We start from the raw sequence: 13,591 nt of genomic DNA on the forward strand, positions 1-13,591 counted from the left end.
TATATATATATATGTGTGTGTGTTTTTGAGATGGTCTCCCTGTAGCCTCAGTGGGCCTGGAACTTGCTATGTAGACCAGGCTGGCCTTGACTCACAGAGATCCACCAGAAAAAATAAAAAATAAATTGTGCCAGGCTTGGTGGAACATGCCTTTAATCCCAGCACTCAGACGGCAGAGGTACTCAGATTTCTGTGCGTTCAAGGCCAGTCCCACTACAGGGAGACCCTGTCTCAAAAACACCAAAAATAAATAAATAGATAAACAAATAATAAATAAATAAACTTTTTAATGACATCTATATATAAATTTTGTATAACTGCCATTGTTCATCTATAGATTAACAGGCAGAGTGGGTTAAGAAGACTTTTCTATGCTGTCTGTTGCAAACTCATTTGTGTTCTTCCAAACTCTTATGTTCTGAGGTTCTGTCCAGTTCTTTCTCCAGGATTGGATAGTTTATTCCTCTAGCTTCTGGGTCTGTGGATGGCTGACAGCCCTCTACTACCTGATTCTCTGGGAACTGCACCCCCTTCCCCAGGAGGGCTTTCCCATCTAAGTGCCACATCCTGCCTGCTGGGAAACCTCCATTCAATGGCTGGTTAATGGAGATGGATAAAGATTTGACCTGACTCCCACTGGAGGCATACTTGAAAGGCCAGCCCAGCTTCAGAGCCTTGTGTGCAGTGAGCTGAGGCCTTTGCTGAATCTACAGCTTAATTTTATCTCAGGCCAATTCTTCCTTCCCTTCTCTGAGTCTGTCCTAATAAATCTGTTTGCTAATCTATGTTCCAGAGTTTCTAGAGAACCAACCTGCAAATTTCTCAATTTTCCTGCACAGTCTTTTCTTGCCCAAAAAACCAGATTGCTTATCTTTGTCATCACAAGGCAATTGTCTGTCATCAAGGATTATACCTGACATTTTGTTAAGCACCTACAAGTTATTTCAAGGATTATGGTTGAAGCTGGGCTAGGCAGCTCATGCCTGTCATGAGCACCTGGGAGCTGGAGGCAGGAAGATCAAGAGTTCAAGGACATCCTTATATATATAGTAAGTTTGGAAACAGCTTGGGCTGCATGGAACCTTCTCTCAAAGGTTCTTCCAAGAAAAGAGACCATAAACAGGCCCACAAACAAACAAACACCAATGAAGGCTTACAGCTGAAAAGGGAAATTTACTTGGTCACTGAGTATTTTCTATTGAAAGTATCATTAAGCACTAGCGTTAAATCATGAAGGCTGTTTCAGCTTTACTTGCCGTCCTATCAGGCAGCTCTGTCTTCAGCTAGCCATAGGAGTTTGAAACAGGAGCCTAAACAGGTTTGTTGACCCTAAGTAATAGCTCTATATTAGAATCTTGCAATATAAATGCCAACCCTGGAAAGCCCCTTATAAATGACATAACTTCAGAATGACTGATTTTAATATATTCTGACCTGGCTGTGTTAACCATGGCTAGTGGAGAGCTGTCATAAATAGGGTGTCAGGCACATAAGTGGGGTGAGGATTGGTGGCTATTACCTCAACATCCTTCATAGTTCCATTTTCTCCCTTCATAGGATGGAACTGACTTAAAGTGAGACTTATCCAAGGTTGTGTGGGCAGTTACTGGAGTTCCAACCAGAACCAATGAGTATCATGAACATTACAGGTTCTTACATGGTGGGATGCTATATTTAGTCTCATTTTCTAAATCGTGTCTGTCTAGACCCCGGACTACTGAAGCTCATGATCTTGAGTCAGATCCTAGTCCCTTCCTCCCTCATGTCAGATGTGAGCATGTTTCCTGGAACCAAATTTGGATGACTAGTTTTGGTCTCTTTTGTGTCTTTTACAATGAAGACTGATAAAGGTCTAGCCACATAACATTCTGTGACTAAGGTTTACGCATTTATTTCTCTTTACACACAATTATGCCATTTACACATACATTGTCACTGAAAGGGTCTTTGCTGATGGCATTAGGGTTGTAGTTTTTAAAGTGAGGATATTATTCTGGAGGTTCTTAGTGAGCTCACTATAGACATAGAGGACCTGGAAAAAGTAGAAGAGCCAAAAGGGTCAGAGAAATGCAGTAACAGAAAAGAAGGTGGAGAAATTTTAATCATCTGAAAGACTTGGCCCATCGTGACTGGCTTTGAAAAAGGAGAAAGGGGCCATAAACCAAAGAATACGATGTCTTTAAAAGCTAGGACTGACCTATGGATGGCAGCCAGCCAGGGTTAACAGGAGCCTCAGTCCTACAAACACAATAACTGAATTCTGTCAACAAACTGAAAAAAAAGCAAATAAACAGAAAGTCTGCAGAAAGAAACAAACTTACTGACATCTACATTTTGGTCTGGTGAGATCTTCATGGGTTTCTGATTTTCAGGAGACCGGGGTTTAAAAAAAATATGTGGTGTTTTAAGTCACTGCACACATGATGACTTGTCATTGTAGCAATAAGAAATGAGCGCTCTAGCCAGCAGGGCCCCCCCTCTAGCTGCCCACCCTTCTCTGTCACAGAAGCCAATGAGCTGCTTCCTCCACCGAGATGCACTTTAGCTGGCCTATTTCTATTCAACCAGTCCTGCTTACTCCAGTCCCTCAAAACGCCAATCCTCCATCTTCCATCCTTAACTTACTTCTAGGCAAAAATGATTTAATGAGATGAGCTGGCTGCCATGGTAATGTCAGAAGCCAAGGAAAATGGAACACAGAGGGTTTTGAAGGAAAATGAGGATGGGGAAATATCTGAGTTACAGAAGCAACATAATAGGAAGAGAGAGCAGTACTGAAGGGATGAGTTAGTGTGGTGGAACCAAACGATGACAACCCTGGGATTGAGAGAAAAGTGTGTGTGTGTGTGTGTGAAGGGGGTGGCAGGTCTAGTTGAAGAGGACAGGGAGATGGAGACGTCTTAACTCTGCTTAGGACCTCACCACTCAGACAGGGCTTTTGCTCATACTTGATTCTTGTGTGGTGATAATATGTTCCAGTGACCATTCTCAGAGCAGGTGTGTTAGCAGTGGACCCACCCCAGGGCAGGAGATGCTCATTACTAGCTGTGCTCTGTGGGCTGCTTGGGTTGAAGACCTCTATTTCTCATCCTCACCCCTTAGGTTAACCAGCCTCAAGCAAGATTCTAAATTGGCCACACAGGTAGACACAGCCTTCTTGAATACCATAGGATTGGTAAAGAAGACTTGAAGAAGAACCACACTGAAAAATCTCCTTGTGTGATTTGTTTATTGTTAGAGTTTGATATCCTGCCAACTATTCATATTTTATCATCATCAGCAGTTTAGTGTGGGATAATAGAGAAAATAGGCTTCTTTTTTTCCTTTTTAATTTTGTCTCTATCTAAACTTTAGTAGAGAAAAGGATAGCTTTCAAAGTTGAACTTGAATGGTCTCCTCACCTTATTTGCCCTGACCCTGAATTGCACTGTGCTAGCTAGCAAGGAATCTAGAACATGGGGCATGGAAACACTGTGTTTATGAGATGAGGCTGGAGCTTACACATTCTCTGAGTCACAGCCTGGAGTGGTGATTTAGTAGGGGTGTGGGAGGAAAGCACTTTGTCAGCTTGAGAACCACCTTCTTGAATTGAGAATTTTAACCAAACTTGCAAGCTCTAGTCTTTCAACCTTGGGGAGTTTATTTTCTCTTGGAAAATGTCTGGATTTTTTTTTTTTTTTCCTCCTCTAAGAAGGGAAGAAAATCTAAGAGTAAAGATGACAGGTTTACTTGGGTATGAAATCACTGCTGGAATTTTTTTTTCTGAGTTAAGTGCCAAAAAATCAGCAATTTGAAGAATAAATTTTCCTGAAATTATACAGGGGTGGATAATTGAGAGCAAACTGCTGGAGCTCTTTGGTCGTGGTAGCACTACCCTTTCTGGGAATGTGGGTCCCTCCCTTCCCAGTCAAAGCTCCTGGGCAGCTTGTTTATTTCAAGCACCAGAGTCTGAGCTACAACTGTTCAAATCTCTAGTTTCCAGTGTTACCCATGCCCTCATTTCTGAGCAGCCATGAGACGACCCTGTACTTTTTGGTAAGATGGGCAAATAATTATTTTTATGGTGCCATGCAATACTTTTTGTGACTCTCGGGAAAAATCTATAAAGAATTCAAGTTGAGCTGGAGAGATGGCTCAGTGGTTAAGATCATTGACTGCTCTTGCAGAGGACCCACATTCGGTTCCCAGTACCTACATTGTGGCTAACAGCCATTTGTTGCTCCAGCTCTAGGGAATCTGATGCCCTCTTTTGGCCTCCATAGGCATTGCATGCACATAGTGTACTTATATTCATGCAAGCAAAATACACACACACACATACACACACACACACACACACACACACACACATTAAATTAAAAAAAAAGAATTCAAGTCTTAAATGGCCCCAAGAGGAGAGAAGGGAAGTTGTACTGTCCATATTTTGCAGAGATAATCATTAGCTTCTCTGTGTCCTAATGTGTTTTTGCATCCTAAAAATGAGCTCTCTAGGGCTTCCTATCCCCACTTGGGTGGGTTCTGACACATGGCTATCTCACCTTCTGTCTTCTTACTACTATGGGATGGTGTCAGCATCTTGCGAGTCCTACATAGAAGCCCAGGACAGGCCAGGAAATGTCACTTCACCATAGAAAATGGCTTCTTTACAAAGTCTTTATAGAAAATGGCTCTTACAATTAATTTGTTCATTTTTGTGTGTGCCCAGCATTAAGATTCTATACCATCATTAATCAACACTAATAACATTGCTTGGTGTTCAGGTGGCATCAACTCTAATTTATAAAAGACCCTAGATAGGTGTAACCAGTCACATGAGAAAGAAGAGCACAGAGAATAAGGCCTCCTTCAGTTTTTATGCTTCTGCTTCTTGGTCTAACTGTATCCTAAATTCTGAGTGTCTAAAAGAGATGATAGCTTCCAGAATGTGGTACCAGGCTTCCCTACACAGCATCTGGTAGTGAGACTAGCTAACTGTTTTGTTCCATTTTGCTATAGGGACAAGAATTGGGTCCACATTGGGCTCACAGGAAGGGAAGACTTTCTATTTATGGTGGTCTGAGCAGGAACACCACAGGGAGTTTCCAGTTTTCTGATATCAGGCTGTCTGTGAAGAGGCAGCAGTTCCCCAGTGGATAATCTTCCTCCGGCCTCTCCCGACTGAAGTGGAAATGATGTCTGAACAGAATAAGCCAGTCGATGAATTCCTTCTTTGAACTTCTCTGGAAAGTGGCGCTGAGACTTTGAAAATCTTCAAAGACTTCAGCTCATGAAATCAATAGTTTATTTTTTTTCCTAAGTTGCCAGAGTTAAAGCAAGAATTCAGCATAGGAAGGAATAGATTTCTCGTAGAAGACACAGACAATGAATGGGTAACTGAAACAGGAAAGCCACAGCAACTGCCCTCAAGGAAGTGCCTAGGAACAAATCCGGGTCGTCTTTGACAGTGTCTGTGGAAACAGCTCAGAAGATAGCAGAAGGGCTAAAGTGGGCACCTTGGGCCTGGAACAGGAGAAAGAAGAGAGGGAGGGACAGGATGACAGACTTTTTCATGGAAGCTGTGAGGCAATGAAATGACCTGAGCTATGCTTTATCTTTGTGAATATCTTGAGTGATACTTTTGAAATCATAATAGTGATATTAAAGGCATAATATTTAGTGATTACTTAGTAGATATCAGGTGCTTTTAGTTTACATGGACTATCATTGCTTACCTTGTTTAATCTTTGCTATAAATTGTAAGATATTTGGACAGTTATGCTCATTCCTTTTCAGAAGGGAAAATAGAGACTCGGAGAGATCAGGTAATTTGCCCAAAGCTTCTCACAGATTTGTTGCAAGAACTAGGGAGCAAATCCATGTCTATCAAATGCCAGTGTTCTCCCTTTGAATCACTGTTCCCCCCTCCTCTTTGATTATTTGTTTTTGCTTTTTGTTTGTTTCTAAGATGCAAAGACATGGAATCTGAAGATGCTAGATTCTGGAGGGGTTCTCCAGAGCTGGGGGGAGTTCTTGTGCTTTTAATTTTCAGAATTATAGTCTTTATGACACAAAAGCAAGCATGGGCAGCTGCTAGCTGCCAAGCTGTGGGGCTGAGGCCCTTCTACCCAGTGTCCTGTCCAGGGCCTGACTCTGCCTTGGGCTCCACACAGTGAGAGCTTTGGGTGGCTTTTTCCTCCCAGCTATGCTGGCTCCTTTATCCATCTGCTCCACTGGCACTCAAACTGCCAACAGGAAACGACTGAAGAAAGACAAAAACCATGATTTAAGCAAAGGAAATGCATGGTCCTTGAGTCAGTGGAGCTCCGAGAAGGGGCTGGTGACCCAGGTGGCATCATATGTGCCTTGGAATAGCTGGAGCTGAGGCCTCTTGTTGAGGGTGAAGTGTGAGTTGCCAGTCTCCAACAGGATGCCAGCCAAGCCTCCAGCACCTACAGGGCAAACAGTTGAGCTAAACGTATCTTGGATGGGAACATTCAGCCTTTAGCTGTCACAAGCGGCAGCCACGGTGGCTAAGAGCAAAGAAATCACTGCTGGGCATATTATACCCCCAAACCTTCATGCTCTGTCTCCTCACCCATTGTGGGGAGGGGCTGTGTGATGAATTTTGCTTGCTGGATCTTGGCAGCACATTCCAGAAAATCGTTTTAGGTCTTGAAACCGGTAGAGAACCATTCATGAGCCTATCTGCTGCTTTGAGCAAGGAGGCAGTGCTGGCCTCTTGTGTTACTGACACCGAAGAAGCAAGAACCAAGGATTCCAGCTTATCCCTTTACTCAAGGTGGCAGGAGGGTCAGGTGACTACTGGAAGACCCCTGAACACATTTCCTTCCTTTCCTGTCCTAGGTCCTTACTCATGCTAGGCATGCACTCTACAACCGAGCTCTATTCCCAGCCCTCTTTTTGCTTCTTAGTTTGAGACAGTGTCTCACTAAGGTGCCCAGGCAGGTCTTAAATTTGAGCCTGCCTAGCCTCATGAAACACTGTTATCTGGACACAACGACTGTTGCACACATCAATTCACAGCAGCTGTAGTTGTGTACACAAAACCTGTATAAGATCAAGTCAGATGAACGTTCCAGCATGGATGGAGGAGGGACTCCTGAGTTTTAGTATCCCTTAGTTTATATATACATATATATGCACATATAATTATATAAAATATATAATGATATATAAATTATAATTTTTATTATGTAATAATTATATAACAACTGTATAATATAATTATATAATGAATATCTTATAATTATATAACAAATTATATAATATACATATATTACATAAATACTATGTTTACACTTGGATTGAAAAAGATCACAGATTCCCAAGTAGTTTCTCCCTGCAAACCTCACTTTGGTTAAGCCTATCCCGGCCCCTCATTTGTCCCTCCCCATCACGTCACTATTGCTTGAATCCCTCTGTCCCACTATTTCCCCTCCCTGCTTTCATTCCCACTGTATTCTGCCATATCCCTCCCTTGATGCACCCCCACCCCTGAAAATGGCCTATTTCTAGTTTCCTGGCTGCCGTATGCACTCTATGTCACAAAACAAAAGATTTGAAGCTAGGTCCAGTTTGAGACCTTGAGAGAGGTCCAGTTTGTCTTTGGGTCCTGGCTGACCTCACCCAGTATCACCTTCTCCAATTCCATCTTTTATCTGCAAATTTCATGATTTCCTTTTTCTTTCCAGCTGAGTAGCAGCCCACTGTGTATATGTACTACATTTGATTATTCATTCATCAGTTGATGGACATCTTGACTGACTGCATTTCCTGGGTATTGTTAATAGAGTAGTAATGAACATAGATGTGCACGTATCTCTAAGTAAGATATAGAAACCTTTGGGTAGATGCTCAGGAGTGGTGTAGCTGGGTCATACGGTGGGTCTATTTCTAGTTTTTTTGAGAAACCTCCAGACTGACTTCTAGAGCGGCTGCACTAGTCTACACTTCCACTAACAGTGTGTAAGAGTTCCTTTCTCCCCACATCCATGTCAGCATCTGCTGTCATTTGAATTCCTGATGGTGGCCGTTCTGACTGCGTTGAGAGGGGATCTTAATGTGGTTGTACGCTGCGCTTCCCTGATGGCTAAGGATGTTGAACACCTTTGAAGACTTTCATGAGCCACTTGTATTTCTTCTCTTAAAACTTTTTGTTTGGCTCCATAACTCACTTCTTAATTGGGTTGTTTGCTTGGCGTCTAATTTTATATATTCTAGACATTAATCTTCTGTCAGATGCATATGTAACAAAGATTTTCTCCCAGTCTGCGTACTCCTTCTGCATTCAGTTAACAATTTTCTTTGCTGTACAGAACTTTTCGGTATCATGCAATCCCATTTGTCACAGTGATGGGCCACAGTGTGGTCTTATTTCCTGAGTTTTGAGAGTCTTATTTGGACAGTCCTACCTGTGCCTGTAAGTTGAAGCATTTTCCCTACTTTATCCTCCAGCAGTTTCAGAATATCAGATCCTATGTTGGAGTCCTTGATCCATTTGAAGTTACATTTCATTCAGGTTAGGAGGTAAGGATCTAGTTTCATTTTTTTTGCATATTTAAATCCAGGCTTCCCAACATCATTAGCTGAAGATGCTGTCTTTTCTCCAGTGTGTGTTTTTGTGAAAGATCAATAGCTGTAGTGATGTGGAGTTGTATTTTAGTCCTCCACTCCATTCCATGGATTATGCATTTGTTTTTGTGCCAGTATTTTTTTAAATTGAACTTGCAGTTTGATTATGACTTGTCACTTGATATCATGTGTAGAATTTTCCACATAGGGACCCATAAGGCACTCAAAAAGATTTGTATTTGGAGCATTCCAAGCTTCAGATTTTTAGGTTAGAGATGTTCAAGCTGCAGAATGAAAGAATGTGTGATACATACAGTTTTAAATACACACTAAGTCTTTGAAACACAGTTTCTGTGCCAAGAACGGAACAGATGTATTAGAGATAGGAGCCTGGCGGGGGCGGGTGGTCCTTGCAGTTGGCTGAGGTAGAGCCCATAAGAGAGAAGGAAAACCAAATGATGACAATCAGTGAGACTGGAGGTGACAGAGTAGACGGAGAGAGGTTCTCATGAAATGGAGCTGAGAAGCCTTTGGTGACTGGTGCAGGAGCGGGAGGCAGAGGGAGGTAGGCTACTGTTGTTTTCTTTGAATAGCTTCCAGAAAGATTTGATGGACTTCAAGCCATATTTCAGCACCTTTGCCTTGCAGTTGCTAATGATAAGTCAAATGGCATTGACCTATTGGCTCGTATTGTTGAATCCTTTTTGTGTGTTTGGCAATGTGCTGATCTCTCCACATATATTATCTTCCTTGAATTTAGACATTTATCAATGAGGCAGGTTCTATCATTAAATTTCTTTTACAAATGGGAAAAAAAGTGGCATCTCAGAGAGGTTAGGTGATTTGTTCATGATTAAATAGTTCTTTATGTATCAGCTTAGTGGCTAAAACATCTCAGAGATGAAGAAATTTATAAATACAAATAACTCAACTTTGATTACATTTAATAGGAACATTTCTGCATTATCTGTTATGTCCATCAGTTTTCCATCACTGTGACAAATCACCTTATGAAGGAAAAAGATTTATTTTGTTCACAGTTTTATAGGTCCATTCTGAGTTGACCCCATTGCTTTGGGGTCTATGATGAGGTGACATACCACAGTAGCATGGTGTGGTAGAAGAAACTGTTCCAGAAAGATGGGCTAAGTTCCCATTATCTCCTTTAAGGGTGCACAGTGTAGTGTAAGGGTACATCCAGTTTCTAGACTGCATTCCACTAAGCCCTATCTCCTAAAGGCTCTACATCTTGCCAGTAGTGACATGGACTGGGCCCTAAAGCCTTTATCACTTGGGCCCTTGGGATTCACTGAACCAAATCACAACATCTGTATTTTTGGACATTAGTAACTTATTCCCCACTTATTACATGCCTTTTATGAAATTTGACAGTTTGGTAGGAAATCCTTTTAAAAGGTATTCTATAATTTCCTGGCCTTTTATATAGTGAGTTTTATGCGTGACTTAATCTCTTACTGAAGCTTTCCTTTTGAGGGCATCACTACTGTCATTCTGAAAGGCTCCCAGGGCTGAGGTTAGCAGGAGTCTTGGCTCCAAGCCTCCTCTCTGCTTCTCTGGAGCTGATCTTGTACTACGACTGTCCCAGTCATCATCCCCACTCGGCGTCCTCTGACTCCTTCTGTCATGCTTGCTCTCAGTCTGACACTCCTCACAGATTATTTGTCTCCTCCCCTCCTCTGACTTTGGTATACCTCAGCCTTCACAGAATGTGTGTCATCTTGCAAGAATACTATGAGCTTCCCAGTGCCTAGTGCCAGGCACGCCATTCCCATAGCACCAATTAGTCTTTACCACAGACCTGGGGTCTTTACTTCTGGAAGAGAACAGAGGGCCTAGGTATGCTGCCATTGATTTTGGCATTGTTATTGACTTGGAAGTGGAGCTGGAATTGGAACCCACATTCATCTGGTCCTAACTCTGCTTCCTTAGGTACAGGAAATGTTGCCTGTAGACTCAGAGCTGGGAAAAGAGATTGCTCTAGAACAAAGTAAGATGGACGCTCGTCAGGCCTGCTTCTCAGTAGTTCTCATCTAGCAGTGAGAACAGGAGGGACAATGGTAGCCCAGAGCTCTTGCAGAATAGCTGGTTAAGAGCAAGAGAGAGATGTGGTGAGCTCAGGCCAAGTCTTCCATTTCTACACACTTGCTTTGTGGTTTGGGAATCATTCCAGCTCATTGTGCTGCAAGGAGAAAATGCATTCAGTCTTATAATAAACACTGGTGACAGTTGTAGCAGCACTGACAATAGTAAATAATAATAAAGACAGCTGACTCCAAGTCAAGTGCTGCCCTAAGCCTTTTATGCACATTTACCACCTGCCTCCCCACAACCCCACCCCCCACCAGTCTCAGGACTCTCGACTCTCTAATAGGCTGTATATTTTCCTCCCTGCATGTTGAGGAAATGAAGGCACATGGGGTTAGGCAGCTTTCCTGAGAGCTTAAGCCCAGGAGGTTATAGAACCCTGACCCAGAGTCCATGGTCTTTCAGTAGTGCTTGGGACATTCCTGGTCCCCGCAGGGCAACTCTCTCCCTCTCCCTGACCCTCTCTCTCTCTCTCTCTCTCTCTCTCTCTCTCTCTCTCTCTCCCTCCCCCCCCTCTTTCTCTCTCTCTCTCTCTCTCTCTCTCTCTCTCTCTCTCCCTCTCCCCCTTCTTTCTCTTCTTCTCTTTTCTTCCTCCAGCCTCTCTCTTGTATCTTACGTTCTTCCTTAGCCCCTAGGCCTCTATTGCTTCAGCTGGGCTGTATAAGGCTGACTCCATGTCGTGGGGCTCCTGCTGCCTTGCTGCCATTGTGTCCCTGACACTCGGGCACTCTTTGGATAGCTGTGTCTGCTCTCGAGCCTACAGGCTGCAGTAGGGCGTGAGTCGCCACCTTGCCGCCAATTAAGTCCGTATATCATAATTGTACATTTTTTTCTGCTGAAAGCCGGATGATGAAGCTAATAAGGTTCATGCTGAGAACAGATGTTCTTATTTCTGCCCAGATGCTGCACATGGCAAGGATCCGCTGGCACTTGGCATCAGCAAGGTTCTTTTGTACTTTCATTTGAAGTGTTTCTGGTTGAAGGGTTCTTGGGAGGGCTGAAAAATCATGCCGTCCTTACATTGAGAATTGGGCACCAGTCTCACGAGTTTTGAGGGGGTGTGAAGTAGCCATCCTTGGCACTTTATAATCCATCTGCTTCAGGAGAGCACAATCCTGTTCATATTTCAAAACTGTCTTTGTTCGCATTTTCTAATTAAGCATTCAGATTTTTGCTTTTTTGGTTCTTTCCATATCCAGTGGATGTGGCAGCTAAGAATTCTGTTTTCTGCTTTGTTTTCTTATCTGTCTCTACCTGGAATGCATGGGAGCCCCTCCCCCATATGAAGACACTTCAAAGACTATGACCACATCATTCATTCAATCAACATTTATTGCATGTCTTCTACGTATAATGGTTTCCACTTTAATGGAGCTCATATTCTAGCCAAGGGACACAGAAAAAACATGACCAAAGAGTCTAGCTGATGCTTGGGGGAGTGTGACAAAGACATAAAACAAAATGACAAGAGAGAGAGAAGCTAGGAGAGCTACTTTGCATACGGTAGTCAAGGAATGCCTTTCTCAAGAAAACTATGCTGTAATGAGAGAAGAACATTCTAGAAAGAAGGACTGCCAAATGCATTGTCCCTGAGGCAGGGAGGAATTGGAAAGTTAGAGACCCAAAGTAAAAGCCAGTGAGGTTGGGCATACTAAGCGTAGGGAAGGAAGGCAAGTTGCAGTCACAAAGATGGATAAGAACCACGTCTTCTTTCTGCTACCTGTGAAGCCAGTCAGTAAAGGAAAATCTAACTCTAAATATTCCTTGTGAATTGTTCATGAGGTTAGGGTCCTCTCTGGACCAATGGGCACTACCTGGTTTCTTCTGGTTCCCCTTCACTGATGTTCTTCAGGTATACCTTCTCTTATGAACGAAGATGGAGGACATTTAGACTTGGCTTTAAAACCATTAAAATGGTTTTCTGTGACTCTAACCTATACAGGACTCAACTTGAGCTGAACTGGATCACAAGCAGAGTGGGCATCTCAAGGGACCATGCAAAACACTGTGCTCTAGTTAGCTATGTGTTATGTGGCAGAGTCTGACTTCATCTGTGGTGACTAGTCAGCTGGATGCTGAGGCTCCCAGGCAACCCTGTGTGGTTCAGGTCAGAGGAAAAGCCTGGTGCCATCTCATAGAATCCTGGTCTCTTCTAGAGCATGCCCACTACCCCAGGCTTTGCCACAGTCAGCCTCGCTATGAAACCCAAGCTAAAACATCTCCAAAGAAGAGAGATGGTGTTATTGCTAGATTTACCCAATTTCACCCATGAGGAAACTAGATGTAGATGGAAACTAGGTCTCTACATTAACCAGAAACAATTAGCCCTCTATACCTGCAGGTTTCATATTTGAAGATCCAATCAATATCAAATACAAAATACTCATAAAAGTATTTTGAATCTGTGATGAACATATGTAGACATTTTTCTTGTCATTATTCTATAAACAGTACAATATAACAACTATTTGCAAAGCATTTACATTGCATTCTATAGGTGATTAAAGTAGTAGGTAATCTATAGGTGATCTCAAGTGTCAGATTTCTTCTTGTCACTCTGAAAGACTGAACTTGATGGCATTCTAATCTATAGCATTCATTGAGTGAATTCTACATCCAGGACCAGCTAGCTGTACTTTACAGTTCCCTAATTGGCCTACACCACACCCTCTAAAGTCAACAATAAACCTGTTCCCATTTCACCCACTAGGAAACAACAAATTAAAGACAAACTGAAGTTTGGAGAAGCCATGCCATGCCCATGACATGTTGCAGCCGACAACACAGACAGCTGGGATGAAACCCTTTGATTCCTCAGCTCCAAAACCCATGCGATCAATCTCTGCACATTGTCACCCTGTGTTTTAACATAAAGAAGAACATTCTCAAACAATGTAAGGAGATACGAGCTCCT

Source organism: Nannospalax galili, unplaced genomic scaffold, assembly GCF_000622305.1.
Source record: "Nannospalax galili isolate Female #2095 unplaced genomic scaffold, S.galili_v1.0 scaffold264, whole genome shotgun sequence".
Classification (NCBI taxonomy): domain Eukaryota; kingdom Metazoa; phylum Chordata; class Mammalia; order Rodentia; family Spalacidae; genus Nannospalax; species Nannospalax galili.